Raw genomic sequence first — 14,408 nt, 5'->3', positions numbered from 1 at the left:
TATATATTATCTTTTGTTGATATTGTTGTTTAAGCATTTGTTCTTACTTCTCAATTATGTTGTTCTTAAATTTTTATATCTTCGATTATGTTGATTATCTAGTGTTTTTCCTGAAGCAATTTTTTTTTTTTGAAATTTGACTATGGCGCTTTTAATGTAATTATTCTTGGGTATTTTTGTGAATTGTGGTTTGTGTTTTTGTTTGTGTGAATTGTATTAATGGTTGAAATGGAAATTAAGAGAAGATCGAAAAATATAAAGGAGGTGTTTCTTTAACTCTAAATATACAAACATTGAGATTATACTAAAGTTATAATCACATAAAAAAAAAATAGAATATATATATATATATATATAAATATATAGCACCAATTGCTTCACAAAAAACAAGTGATAATCAACATAAATAAAGATACAAAATTTAAGAGTAATGTATCTGATAGAGAGTGAGACCAGATGCTTCACCAACAATATCTGCAAAAGATGAAAATTCAAAAGAGAAAAAAAGTACTTGTATCTATATATATATATATATGAGATATAATAATGATTTTGAGTTGGCATGACATTTCAAATAAATATTAAAAAACATAAAAAAGATATAATATGTATTTCTCTTAAGTACGTTGAAATATTACAATTTCCCCCCTAAAAATTTCTTCAGTACACTTCAAGATTTTTTATAAAAAATTATTATTATCATTATTATTATTATTTGTTAAAATATTACAACCTCCCCATTAAAAAAATTATTAAATTATAACTACATATAATCCAAGCACAAATAAAACCCTAAATCATAGACCTAATAAAAAAATAATTTTAGACTTGAAAATTAAAAATGCATGATTGAAACATGACTTGTAAATATTGAGTAGGTTGGTGCAAGGAACCCGGAAAAAATATGCAAGCAAATTGATGACATTTCAATAAATTTTTTCTAATATATATTGTTAAGTTAACTTTCATATGAGATACTTATTTAATTATTTATAATTCAACCAATTAGTGTAATACATTTATTCATTATTCAAGATATATTTACATTTGTCACACATGGTAGAAAATTCAAACCAGCATACCCAATTTTCTTTTCAAATATTACATTAAAATAATTTTATATTGAAATATTTTTAAACATAAAAATGGAAACATGTGTGTTCATTTGGGGAATTGGATTTTAAATTTACTATTCATCCCATTCCCCTCCCCCCCAAAAAAATATCAAATCAAACACCTATTTTTTATTTTTTATATTATATTAAAAATCAATTTTACATTTAAAACATTACATCAAAACCTATTTATATTACATCATACAACTATTCAAATTCAAAATTTTTACTATTCGAATTCCAACTTAAAATCCAAACCCTCAAACAAACACACCTACTAGTAGTGTTTTAAAGTACTATAAAACATAAATAAACACACCTTAAAATATGAAGAATATGTATAATGTCAAATGAAACTATTCAATTTCAAATGTAATATAAGCATACAATTCAACTATTTTAATGTAGATTATAAAATAATTAATAAATCTTTTATTGTATAATTAAAAAAAAAGAAAAAAAAAAAAGATACAATTCATATTATGTAATAAAACCACAATTTACTTCATATTTACAATTACTATTAAACTTTTTATAGTTGTCATTAATATAATAGAATACCAACCTACTCAATATTTACAGCTATGATTAAGGTAATTTAATTAATTTGAATTAAAAATACCAACTTATCTGTAATTTAGATGATTTGAATATAACTTATTATACAATTACTATTAATACATAATAATTAAAAAAAAAAATCTAAATCCAAGATTTTCATTCAATGCAGAATACAATAGCAATGAATGCAATATCAAAATTACCCTTTCTCCTTTTTAATATTTACTTGAAATATCATGTCAACTCAGAAATACTGGTGTACTCCTTGTTTTCCTCCCCTCTCTTATATGTATATGTAGAGACACATATCCAAACATCTTCTCTCTCTATATATATATTATTTTTTGTTGATATTGTTGTTTAAGCATTTGTTCTCACTTCTCAAGTATGTTATTTTTAATTTTTTTTATCTTTATTTATGTTGATTATCCCGTGTTTTTTTTTAAACAATATTTATTTATTTAAATTTGATTATGGTGCTTTTAATGTAATTATTCTTGGGTGTTTTTGTGACTTGTGGTTTGTGTAACAACCTTGAAAATTGATTATTGTGTTTTAGTATAATCTTTGAAATTGAAACTAAGAAAAAATCGAAAAATGTAGAGGACGGTGTTTTTTAACCTTAAACATACAAACATTAAGATTATACTAAAGTTATAATCACATAAAAATATCATAATACAAAAAATACATGATAATCAACAAAAATGAAGATACAAAATTTAAGAGTAACTACCTGAGAGAGAAGTGGGACAGATGCTTCACCAACAATATCTGCAAAAATAAAAACTCAAGAGAGAGATAAATTACTTGTGTCTATATATATATATATATATATGACAAACACGGTAAGAAATTATCAATTTTGTAACGAGATTTTTTCGTTCTTAAATTCACTTTTTCCGTTTCAGAATTAGAAATGGAATTACGTTAGCTACGTGACCTTTAGGAACGGAATTCCGTTACAAATATACTATTTTTTTAATGAAATATGACAAATAACAATGATTCTGAGTTGACATAATATTACAAATAAATATTAAAAAATATAGATAAAATATGTATTTCTCTTCGGTACACCTCATGTTGAAATATTACAATCTTCCCTCTTAAAATTGTTTTCAATATACTTCTGAAATTATTATTTTTTTTATAAAAAAATATTATTATCATTATTATTATTATTATTATTATTATTATTTGTTGAAATATTACAATCTGATCCCCGTAAAAAAAAATAATTAAATTGTAACTACATATAATCATCTAACACAAATAAAACCCTAAACAATAGACCTAATAATAATAAACTTAGACTTGAAAATTGGAAAAACATGACTGAAACACATCAATAGAAAGTAAGGAACCTGAAAAAAATATGCAAACAAATTGATGATATTTCAATAAATATTTTCTATCTCATCCAGTGGAATCGTTCGCATATATATATATATATATATATTTTTTGTTAAGTTACCTTTAGCATGCATGAGGTACTTATTTAATTATTTATAATTCAACGAATTAGTGTAATACATTTATTCATTATTCAAGATATATTCATATTTACCACACATCCGTAAAAAAATTCAAACGACCACACCCAATTTTCTATTAAAATATATTTATATTGAAATATTTTTAAACATAAAAATGAAAACATTTGAAGTTGTAAAGTACCACATGACACAAATAAACACACCTTAAAATAGAAAGAATGTTAATAATGTCAAATGAAACTATTCAATTTCAAGAGCAATATAAGCATACGATCCAATTATTTTAATGTAGATTATAAAATAATTAATAATCCTTTTATTGTATATTTACTTAAATATCATGCCAACTCAGAAACACTGCTGTATCCCTTGTTTTTCTCATTTCTCTTGTATGTACAGACACAAGGGATATTACAGTATTTCTGAGTTGGCATGATATTTACAATTGCGATTAAACTTTTTACGGTTGTGATTAATGTAATAGAACACCAATTTACTCAATATTTACAGCCAACCTACTCAATATTTACAGCTGTGATTAAGGTAATTTAACCAATTTGAATTAAAAACACCAACTTATCTGTAATTTAGATGATTTGAATATAATTTATTATACAATTACTATTAATGCATAATAAAAAAAATCTAAATACTGAGATTTTCATTCAATGCAGAGTACAATAGCAAAGAGTGTAATATCAAAAGTACCCTTTCTCTTTTTTAATATTTATTTAAATATCATGCCAACTCAGAAACACTGCTACATCCCTTGTTTTCCTCCTTTTTCTTACATGTACATACACAGATCCAAACATTTTCACACTCTCTCTCTCTCTATATATATATATATATGTTATCTTTTGCTAATATTGTTGTTTAAACATTTGTTCTCACTTCTCAAGCATATTATTTTTAAATTTTTACATTTCTATTTAGGTTGATTATCCACTATTTTTTTCTGATGTAATTTTTTTAAAAAAAATTTGATTATGATACTTTTAATGTAATTATTCTTTGGTGTTTTTGTAACTTGTGGTTTGTGTTTTTGTTTGTGTAACAAGCTTGAAAATTAACTTGTTTGTTGAGAACAGTATCAATCGTTGAAATGGAAGCTAAGAAAAGATCGAAAAATGTAGACGGGGGTGTTTCAAGATGTGGTGGTGATGGTCGTAGAAGCCATGTACCGCGCCAAAAGAAGAAGAGCAAATACTTATCGGATCCTTACGTAGACTTCAGTTTAACTATGGTTAATTCCAGATCTAGGAACGCCTCCAAGGTCACTGCCTCTACATCTTCATCCGAGTTGCTCGAGAAACTTCATAGCATAGCAAGTGACATCGCCGGATGCAAGCAGACGGATGCAAATTTATTGAAAGAATTTTTTGGTGGTTTCAGAAAGTTCTCATTTCTTGATGCTGATATTTCTAGCATAGTGTCCATGCCGGAAGAGCAAGCCAATGGTGATAGCCGCAACTTTCAGATCCCAACAGAAGTGCGCGAGTATCTGTGGAAGGCTTGGGAGACTCCAACACCCAGCATTGCTGTCATGAGGCGCAGTGCGGAGCTGATGAAGTGGACTCTCGACAGAGCTGGAGACACTATTTCGGTTGAGGCGAGAGCCAACCTGGAGAATGCGATCCACAATTTTCTGATTTTGATCAGCAGCTCCTCTTCATCCTAGCCACCTTCAGATACATGCGAAATGGCTATTCATTGATTGAGCCAAGAAAGAGAGATTATTAGTATTATTATTGTTGCAAATAACTTGAATTTTATTGTTTGGATAGATGGTTTTATGAGATACTTGTTTGGCCATAATTTTTTTTATAGTGAAGTTCAATGATAACGTTTGTTGTAGTTGAGGAAAATGGCTATTCTATGGTTTTGGATGAACTTGTATAGATATGAAAATATATTTCCACCTGTTAGAATCTTGCCGTAACCTTTTTGATTGAGCTTATTGCCCGGGACTTGCCCAAGGTGGCTTAACTTGGTGGCATGATTTAGAGGCTATTGCACTCGCTCGCTTGGGGTTTATGTAGTGCAAACTCAAAAGGTAGAAGTCGTAGATTCCTACGTTATAAAAAAAAAAATATACAAGTATTGTGACTAACATTTGATTAACTATTGAAAGAAGTTTTATTTTTTTATTTTTCTTATATGAGAAACTAAGAACTGACGTGAATCATTCTCCCTAACACAAAATCAAACAATCATTATTCACCAAATTTGAAATGAATCATACTTGCAAAAGGGAGTTTATTTCCATATCCATCATTCAAATATTAATGAAACATTGCAGTCTTTTTGTTTTTTAACTGGTTAATATTCTCCAGCTCTGTCGAGATTCCACTTCATCAGCTCCGCACTCAGCCTCATGACAGCAATGCTGGGGGTTGGAGTCTCCCAAGCCTTGCGTACATAGTCGCGCACTTCTGTTTGGGATCTGAAAGTTGCGGCTGTCACCACTGGCTTGCTCTTCCAGCATGGATACTGTGCTTGCAAAATCAGCATCAAGAAATGAGAACTTTCTGAAACCAGGCCACCAAAAAATTCCTTCAATAAATTCGCATCCGGCTGCTTGCATTCGGCGATGTCACTTGCTGTGCTGAGCTGAGCAGTTGTCTAGCAATTCCGATGAAGAGGCAATGGCAGTACCCTTGGAGGGTTTCCTAGATGTCATGCCTGGAGGACGACTAGGAGTAGATTTTGTTGATCTCTGACAAGTATTTGCTCTTCTTCCTTTGGCGCGACTCATGGATTCTACAAGGATGGGATGATGTTTTACGATCATAATCACCACAGCCTTATGCACAATCCTCTACATTTAATTTCCTTAGCTTTTCTGCGTCTCCATTTCAATAATTACTATAGCTCTCTATAAACAAATCAACAATCAATTCTCAAGTCGGTTACACAAACACAAACCACAATTCACAAAAACAATCTAGGCTTTCTTTCACTCCAAACATCAAATGCACACTAAAAGTAACATTATCACATTAAAAAAAAAAAAAAAAAAAAAAAAAACATAAAACAAACACAAATTGCTTCACAAATGAATGACATCGGATAATCAGCGCAAATATAGATACAAAAATTTAAGTATAATGTACTAGAGAAGTGAGAATAGATGTTTTACCAACACTATCAATACAAGGTGAAAATCATATAGGAAGAGAAAAAAAGAGAGATAAGATTTGTGTCTATATATAAAAAATAAAATTAAACAAACATATAACTTTCTGTACAATCTAATGCTGAAAAGTTAAAACGAATATTCACTTATGAAAAAAGATTTTTACCCCAATCAAATTTTAATAATTCTCTCACCATTACAATGATGATTATTTTGAAATGTTAAATTTTGTAACAAAATTCATAACCAAATTCTTAATAAAGAAGTTTGATCAAAGACGGCTTATTGTGATGGTTAATAATTAATTATAAAAACTAAAATTCGTCGAATATCTAGTTGGCTAACAATGCTATATATCAACATTTTCACATACCAAAGTATGATACCTACCACTGTTGCAATAATTACAAAATCAAAACGTTTACATTTGAATTCTTCCCACGTAAATAATGTTTGATCAATAATTTTATTGTTGTAATAATATAAATTTTTTCACTTGTAAGATCCTACAATTGCTTCGGATCTCTTAATAGAAGCAATAGATAATATCACAATCTATCAAATAATACTCAAAGTTCAAGGATTATGGACTAAATTTTCACTCAAATATACAATCGTAAAAATCAAAGATCAATACCATTAAGGGATAAATTTATTTACATGGAACCATTGTTTGAGATCATCATATCTAAGCTATTCTATTCAAATATTACATCAAAATGAATTTCTATTGAAATATTTATAAACATAAAAATGAAAACATTTAAAGTGCTTTAAAGTACTATAGAACACAAATAAATACACCTTAAAATATGAAAAATGTGTATAAAGTCAAATGAAACTATTCAATTTCAGGTGTAATATAAACATACTATACAACTATTTTAATGTACATTATAAAATAATCAGTAAAATTTTTATTGTCTAATTCAAAAAGAAAAGAAAAGATTCCGATAAAAAAGAAAAAGAAAAAGAAAATATACAATTCATATTTTTGTAATAAAACTACCAGCTTACTTAATATTTACAATTATGATTAAACTTTTTACGGTTGTGATTAATGTAACTGAACACCAACCTACTTAATACTTACAGTTGTAACAAATATAATTTATTTGAAGTTTGTAAAATTATTTTTATATTTATTTTAAATAATAATTTTTTTCTAAAAAAATAATTTATATTTATTTAATTATTACTGTTTTTATAAAAAAAAAAATTATTATTCTTAAACTTATTAAAATATTTGAAAATAAACATAAAATTAATAAAAACTTCTATAATAATGTATTTTGAAATAACTAACAATTTTTTTTATTGATTGCACGGTGCGTATCACAAACCTTCCCCGATAGTTTGAATTAAAATCACCAACTTACCTGTAATTTAGCTAATTTGAATATAATGTATTACTATTGTGAAATAAAAAATCTAAAGGTGAGATTTTTATTCAAGTCAGAATACAATAGTAAAGAGTGCAATATCAAAATTATCCTTTCTTTTTTAATATTTATTTAAAATATCATGCCAACTCAGAATCACTGCTATATTCCTTGTTTTTCTCAGTCTTTTTTATATGTAAAGACACAAATCCACACATTTTCTCTCTTTCTCTCTCTCTATATATATATATATATATCATGTTTTGTTGGTATTGTTGTTGAAGAATTTGTTCTCACTGCTCGAGTATGTTATTTTTAAATTTTTATATTTCTATTTATGTTGATTATGTAGTGTTTTTTCTAAAGCAAAGATTATTTTTTTTAAAAAGAATTGATTATGGTGCTTTTAATGTAATTATTTTCAAGTGTTTTTCTGATTTGGTTTGTGTTTTTGTTTGTGTAACAGGTTTGAAAATCGATTGTTGATTTGTTTGTGGAGAAATGGAAGCTAAGAAAAGATCGAAAAATGTAGACGAGGGTGTTTCAAGGGATGGTGGTGATGATCGTAGAAGCCATGTTTCGCGCCAAAGGAAGAAGAGCAAATACTTATCGGATCCTTACGTATACTTCAGATCAAGTATGGTTAATTCCAGATCTAGGAAACCCTCCAAGGTCACTGCCTCTACATCTTCATCCGAATTGCTAGAGAAACTTCATAGCATAGCAAGTGACATCGCCGGATGCAAGCAGGCGGATGCAAATTTATTGAAGGAATTTTTTGGTGGTTTCAGAAAGTTCTCATTTCTTGATGCTGATTTTGCGAGCATAGTATCCATGCCGGAGGAGCAAGCCAGTGGTGATAGCCGCAACTTTCAGATCCCAACAGAAGTGCGCGAGTATCTGCGGAAGGCTTGGGAGACTCCAACCCCCAGCATTGCTGTCATGAGGCGCAGTGCGGAGCTGATGAAGTGGACTCTCGACAGAGCCGGAGACACTATTTCGCTTGAGGCGAGAGCCAAGCTGGAGAATGCGATCCACAATTTTCTGATTTTGATCGGCAGCTCCTCTTCATCCTAGCCACCTTCAGATACATGTGAAATGGCTATTCATTATTTGAGCCAAGAAAGAGAGATTATTATTAGTATTTTTGCAAATAACTTGAATTTTATTCAGCTGTCGAAACTCATTCACTCTTTTTATCTTATTCTATCGATCATGTGGCATATATGTTGCATTAGGGTATCTCCAACCCAGCGTCATTAATGGTGCTGGATTGGTTGATTTGGCATCGGATGAAAACAACTGATGCCAAATCTTGCGCTATTTTTTGGTGTTGCTACAGTGTAATAATTGGAGTTGCAATGGCGTTGCTTTTTTTTTATTATTATTATTTTTAAAATTGTTAAATTTTGTTTTTTATTTTTCTAAATTTTTAAAAAATTATTTTAAATTATAAAAATAAAAAAATTGTTTAAAATAATATGAAAAATTGAATATTTGAATAATAATAGTGAAAAATGGAGTTATGGTTAAAGTAAAATTACTTAGTAAGTGCATATTTAGAATTAAAATTAGATAAATGAAGTTGATGAGTTGGAGATGGCCTCAATGTTATTTCGTTTTCTATACTATGCTTTGAAAATTGATAATATTCATGTACTTATAGACCTATTGTGATATATCAGTAGGATTCGAAGATATATCAAGTTAATTGTATCCTCCTTTTTTTCGTCTCTAAGGGTCACATTTACTGTTGTACTTCATATTAAAAATATTATTATATTTGTATAATTTTATGTACAAATGTTCTTCTATTAGTATTATAAAACACTAATTGAAGTATTTTTGTAATTTTTTCTTAATTTGTACTATATTTTGATATAATAATTAATATTAAAATATCAACATGCAAAAAGTAAATGAGACCGTATTTTGTATTTTTGGACCAGGTGTGTTTGTTTGGGGGTTTGGATTTTGGCGTGGGATTTGAATAGTAACATTTTTAAATTTGAATAGTTATATAATGTGATATAAATAGGTGTTGATGTGATATTTTGAATGTAAAAAATAATTTTTAATATAATATAAAAAATAAAAAATAAGTGTTTGATTTGATACGTTTTTTTTTTAAAAAAATTGATAAATGGTATACATGTGACAAAATCTTTTAAAGAAACACACACCAAAATAACTGTTAAATATAATATTTTTATTTAAATTTATATATTTTTATATAATTTACTCCTTCGTCCTGTGACATAACTTTAGTTTGGTACGGAAATTAATAATTAATAATATTATAATGCTAAAATGAGGTAAGAAAAATGTAAATAAACGTATTAAACAGAGGTCATCAAGTTTGAATCCAAACATGAAATTAATTAACTTACTGTTTTTGTATTCTCCTCCAATACAATGAAATGCCTGCAAAGGAAGAGATGGATGCATATTTTAATTTTTGAAATTATTATTATTTTATTATAATATTATAAAAGTATTACTCCCTCCGTCCAAGATACCATATCCACGTTGCCGTTTTTGTCCTTTCCACATACCGTGTCACTTTCCTTTTTTGAAAAATGATTACACACTTTAATCTCATTTTAAATTTTTAAATTTTTTAATTTTAATTAAACTAATTAGTTATCTTAATCTTAATTTATAATTATTTATATTATAAGATAATTATTTTCACTAATACATTCTTAATTATCTACTAATTACACCCCTCCTAAAATACCGTGTCTACATTGTAGCAGACACGGTATCTGGAACGGAAGGGAGTAATAAATATTATCATGATATTTATTATTAATAATAATAATAATATATTTTTAAGAATCCATTAAAATCTCTACTTATCATGATATATTTTATATTGTATAGTTCTTCATAATTTTTTATTAAAATACAATAAAATTTACATATTTTTAAAGTCTATGAATTGTTAAATAGGGTAAGATTTTAAGAGATTTTAAAAGTATGAATTGAATAAAATTTTTAAAAATCTGAATGGAATACTCTAGATTTTAAAAGTTTAAATTGCATACATTCAAATTTTAAAAATCCAATAAAATCTTACAAAATCACGATTGAATACACCATTTTAAGTTTATTAAAGAGTTGATAAAAAAAATAATGGATAAGTATAAAAAAATAATGAAAAAAGTGTTATTATTTATTAAAATATGAATGATAAAATTATGAGGAAATAAAGTATTTACATAAATTTAGTGCACAACTAAACAAAATAAATACTAATATAATTTTGACTGATAGAAAAAATATAAATTACAGAGTAAGGGTACAGTTGTTTTGTGAAATTGTTGAAAATAAAATTTTTTAATATAAAGTATAGGAAATTGTGTATGGAATATAAAAATAATGATTATGTAGTGTATTAATTTTTTTGAAAAAAATGTGCGAAAATAATATAAAAAGAACAAAACCTAAATAAAAATCACTATTTAAACAGAAACTTTTGAAGTTCTAAGGATTTGTTTAATTAGCGACATATATTTCTTTTTCCAATACGATTTTCAATATATAATTTTATTATTTCATAAAAATCAAAATTTAATATAAATTATTTTTTATATTATTAATATAATTTTCTATATTTTACATCAAAAAAATTCAAATCAAAACTCTAAACAAACAAACTCTAAGAAAATTTAAAATTAATACTAGTAAAAAAAGTACTTTCATATGTCATAAAAGAAATATATATATATTTTTTTAATAAAAAATACTATATCATTTTTAGTACTTTTATTATTTTTATATTTATTTACTACCTGCGTTGTGTCCAGTGTATATGATGACCTTTTTATTTAGGGACTCAGTTATTTAGCTAGTGTTAAAAAAAATAAATTATTAATAATAAATTGTTATTTTATTTTATTATTTTTTATATGAATATTATTGTTGATATTTTAAATATTTCTAATATTATATTTCAATAAAATATATACGAATAATAAAATTTTATATAACATAAATATATTTATTTGTTTATTTATATATAACTCAAAAACTAATTTTAGAAAAAAAAATAAAGAGATTTAAATATAAATAAAAATATTTATTTATGAAAAAGAGTAATAAAAAAAAAAGAATTTTGAATGGATCGGTTAAGAAATTTAATTAAATCGATTTATATTTGTTAAGTATATTGATGAATAAATTTACTACAAATAAAATAAAAAAATTAATTATCATGAGACGGAAAAAAAAAAATAAAAGAGGTCTTCACGGGACGGGACGGAAGGCGTATTATAAAAGAATATTTATTTATTTATTTTTGATAAACTTAAACAATAATAATGTTTTTATGTAATAATAATAATAATAATAATAATAATAATATAATAACAATAGTAATATAGTTTTAAAATAATTATTTTATAATTAAACAAAAATATTTAATAAAGTATTATGGAAACCGTAACAAAAATTTAAAAATCTAATATATATATATATTTAGCGTTGATTTTGTGTTTTATCATGGCAATAAATACTTACTTCTATTCTTTTTATCTTTTTTTATGGAGTCCACTATTTAAATAATAAATAAAAAAGAAAAAAAAGACAGGTAAGTGAACTGTAAAATAATAATAATAATAATATAATAATTATTATTTTAATAATAAAAAAATTTCAATTTAATACTTTATTCATTTCAATACAATAGTCGTGTTTATCATATTTGTCAATTCCAAAATAATAGTCTCATTTTCATAAATAATCATGTCACTATAAAATTACTTTTACTTTTTCATTATTATTATACAATTGTCACAATTGTCACTATTTTTTACACTAATACACTCGTAATGGCAAAAAAGTCTTTTATCAGTACTTTTTTACCTACTACCAATATAATATCAATATTTTTTAAATCTCGTGTCAAACATATTCTTGGACGGAGGGAGTAACAATTATGTATAAAAATGTGATTTTATTTATGTGTTATATATGTAATATTATAAAGATAAATATATTGAAAAGATGATAAATCAAATTTTCAATAATAATATTTAAATTAGTCTATATTGTTCAATATAGGATAAACAAGTAGATTATATATTATTTTTTACTTCCTTCATTGGGACTATGTTATATTATCTGGACATGCAAACTAAGAAATAAGAATAATAAAATTGTGGGTGCATAATTTTGTATTATAAATGAATCATGCATAAGTTAACGGATAAAAATACGGCATAATATCCCGAATGAAAAAATTATTTTATAATTTAATTATATTAAAATAACAATGACAAGTTAATGAAATTTGACTTTAACTCTGTTAAGATATCTTAAATTTTCTACAGACACATTTTTCAACTAAATTATAATTTTAAAAATTGCTTATATTATATGAATAACAACGACATTTGTGTAATATACTGTAAATTGTAAGGATATTTGTAATGAGACAGACTAAAATGGAAAAATAAATAATTTGTTACGGAAAGGATGTAGTATATAAATATCATTTTTGCAATATCTATATTTAATTCATAGAATTCATTAATCTTCAAATACTTAGAATATTAAAAATTAATCGTGTAAAATATTTTAATTTTATTTAAATGATTCTCATATTAAAATATTATATACTCCCTCCGTCTCGGATATTTTGTCCACGTTACTGTAGACACAGGAATTTAAGAGGGGTATAATTAGTAAATAATTAAAAATGTGTGAAAATAATTATCGTATAATAAAAATAATTATATATTAAAATTAAAATAATTGATTAGTATAATTAAAGTTTAAAAAATTATAAATTAAATTTTAAAAAATAAGATTAAAGTGTATAATTATTTTTCAAAAAAGAAAAGTGACAAAATAAATGGGACGGACGAAAATGAAAAAATGGACACGAGAAATAAAACGGGGAGAGTATTTAATAACAATAATTAATTTTCATAATTCAATATAATTTATATTTACCCGTGCATAACACGAATTCCCTGTATAAACATAAAGAAAATAGATATTCAAGTCAAATTAGAATACAAGGTATTATTATTATTATTATTTCCGTATTAAATATAGTATAAAAAAATATTAAAAATTTCAAAAACAAATCAAAAAATATACTCCTTTCGTCCCATAATTTTTCTATTTTAGTTTGTTCCATAACAAAGTATTTATTTCTTTTTTTAGTAACTGTACTTTCTATCTAACATTACAAATACCCTTGCAACTTACAATATATTACACAAATGTCATTACAATTATATCACATATACTTTATTTTAGTCATTTCTACTTTATTCTTACTATATTCTAATATAATAGTAATATTTCTAAAACTACGTACAAAAAGCAAAATGATACTTAGTTTCGAGACGGAGAAGTATATAAAAGCAGTATTCGAATCGAATTAGAATACACGGTGCCATATTATCATCATTATTATTATTCCATATTAAACGCATTATAAAAAAATAACAAAAATTTTAAAAATGTTTAACACAAGATACCATATTATTATTAGTATCAGTATTATATCCGTTTTAAGTACAATAAGGGTGTGTTTCTTTTCGAATTGGATTTTAAATACATTATTATTTTTCAAAAATATCAAATCAAACAATTATTTTTTATTTATTATATTATACTAAAAATCAAAATATAACATCAACACCTATTTATATCACATCATACAACTATTCAAATTCAAAATTTTTACTATTTA

The sequence above is a fragment of the Andrographis paniculata genome, unplaced genomic scaffold (assembly GCF_009805555.1).
Source record: "Andrographis paniculata isolate CXL003 unplaced genomic scaffold, ASM980555v1 Contig53END, whole genome shotgun sequence".
Taxonomy (NCBI): Eukaryota; Viridiplantae; Streptophyta; class Magnoliopsida; order Lamiales; family Acanthaceae; genus Andrographis; species Andrographis paniculata.
Note: the sequence above shows the minus strand (reverse complement) of the source record.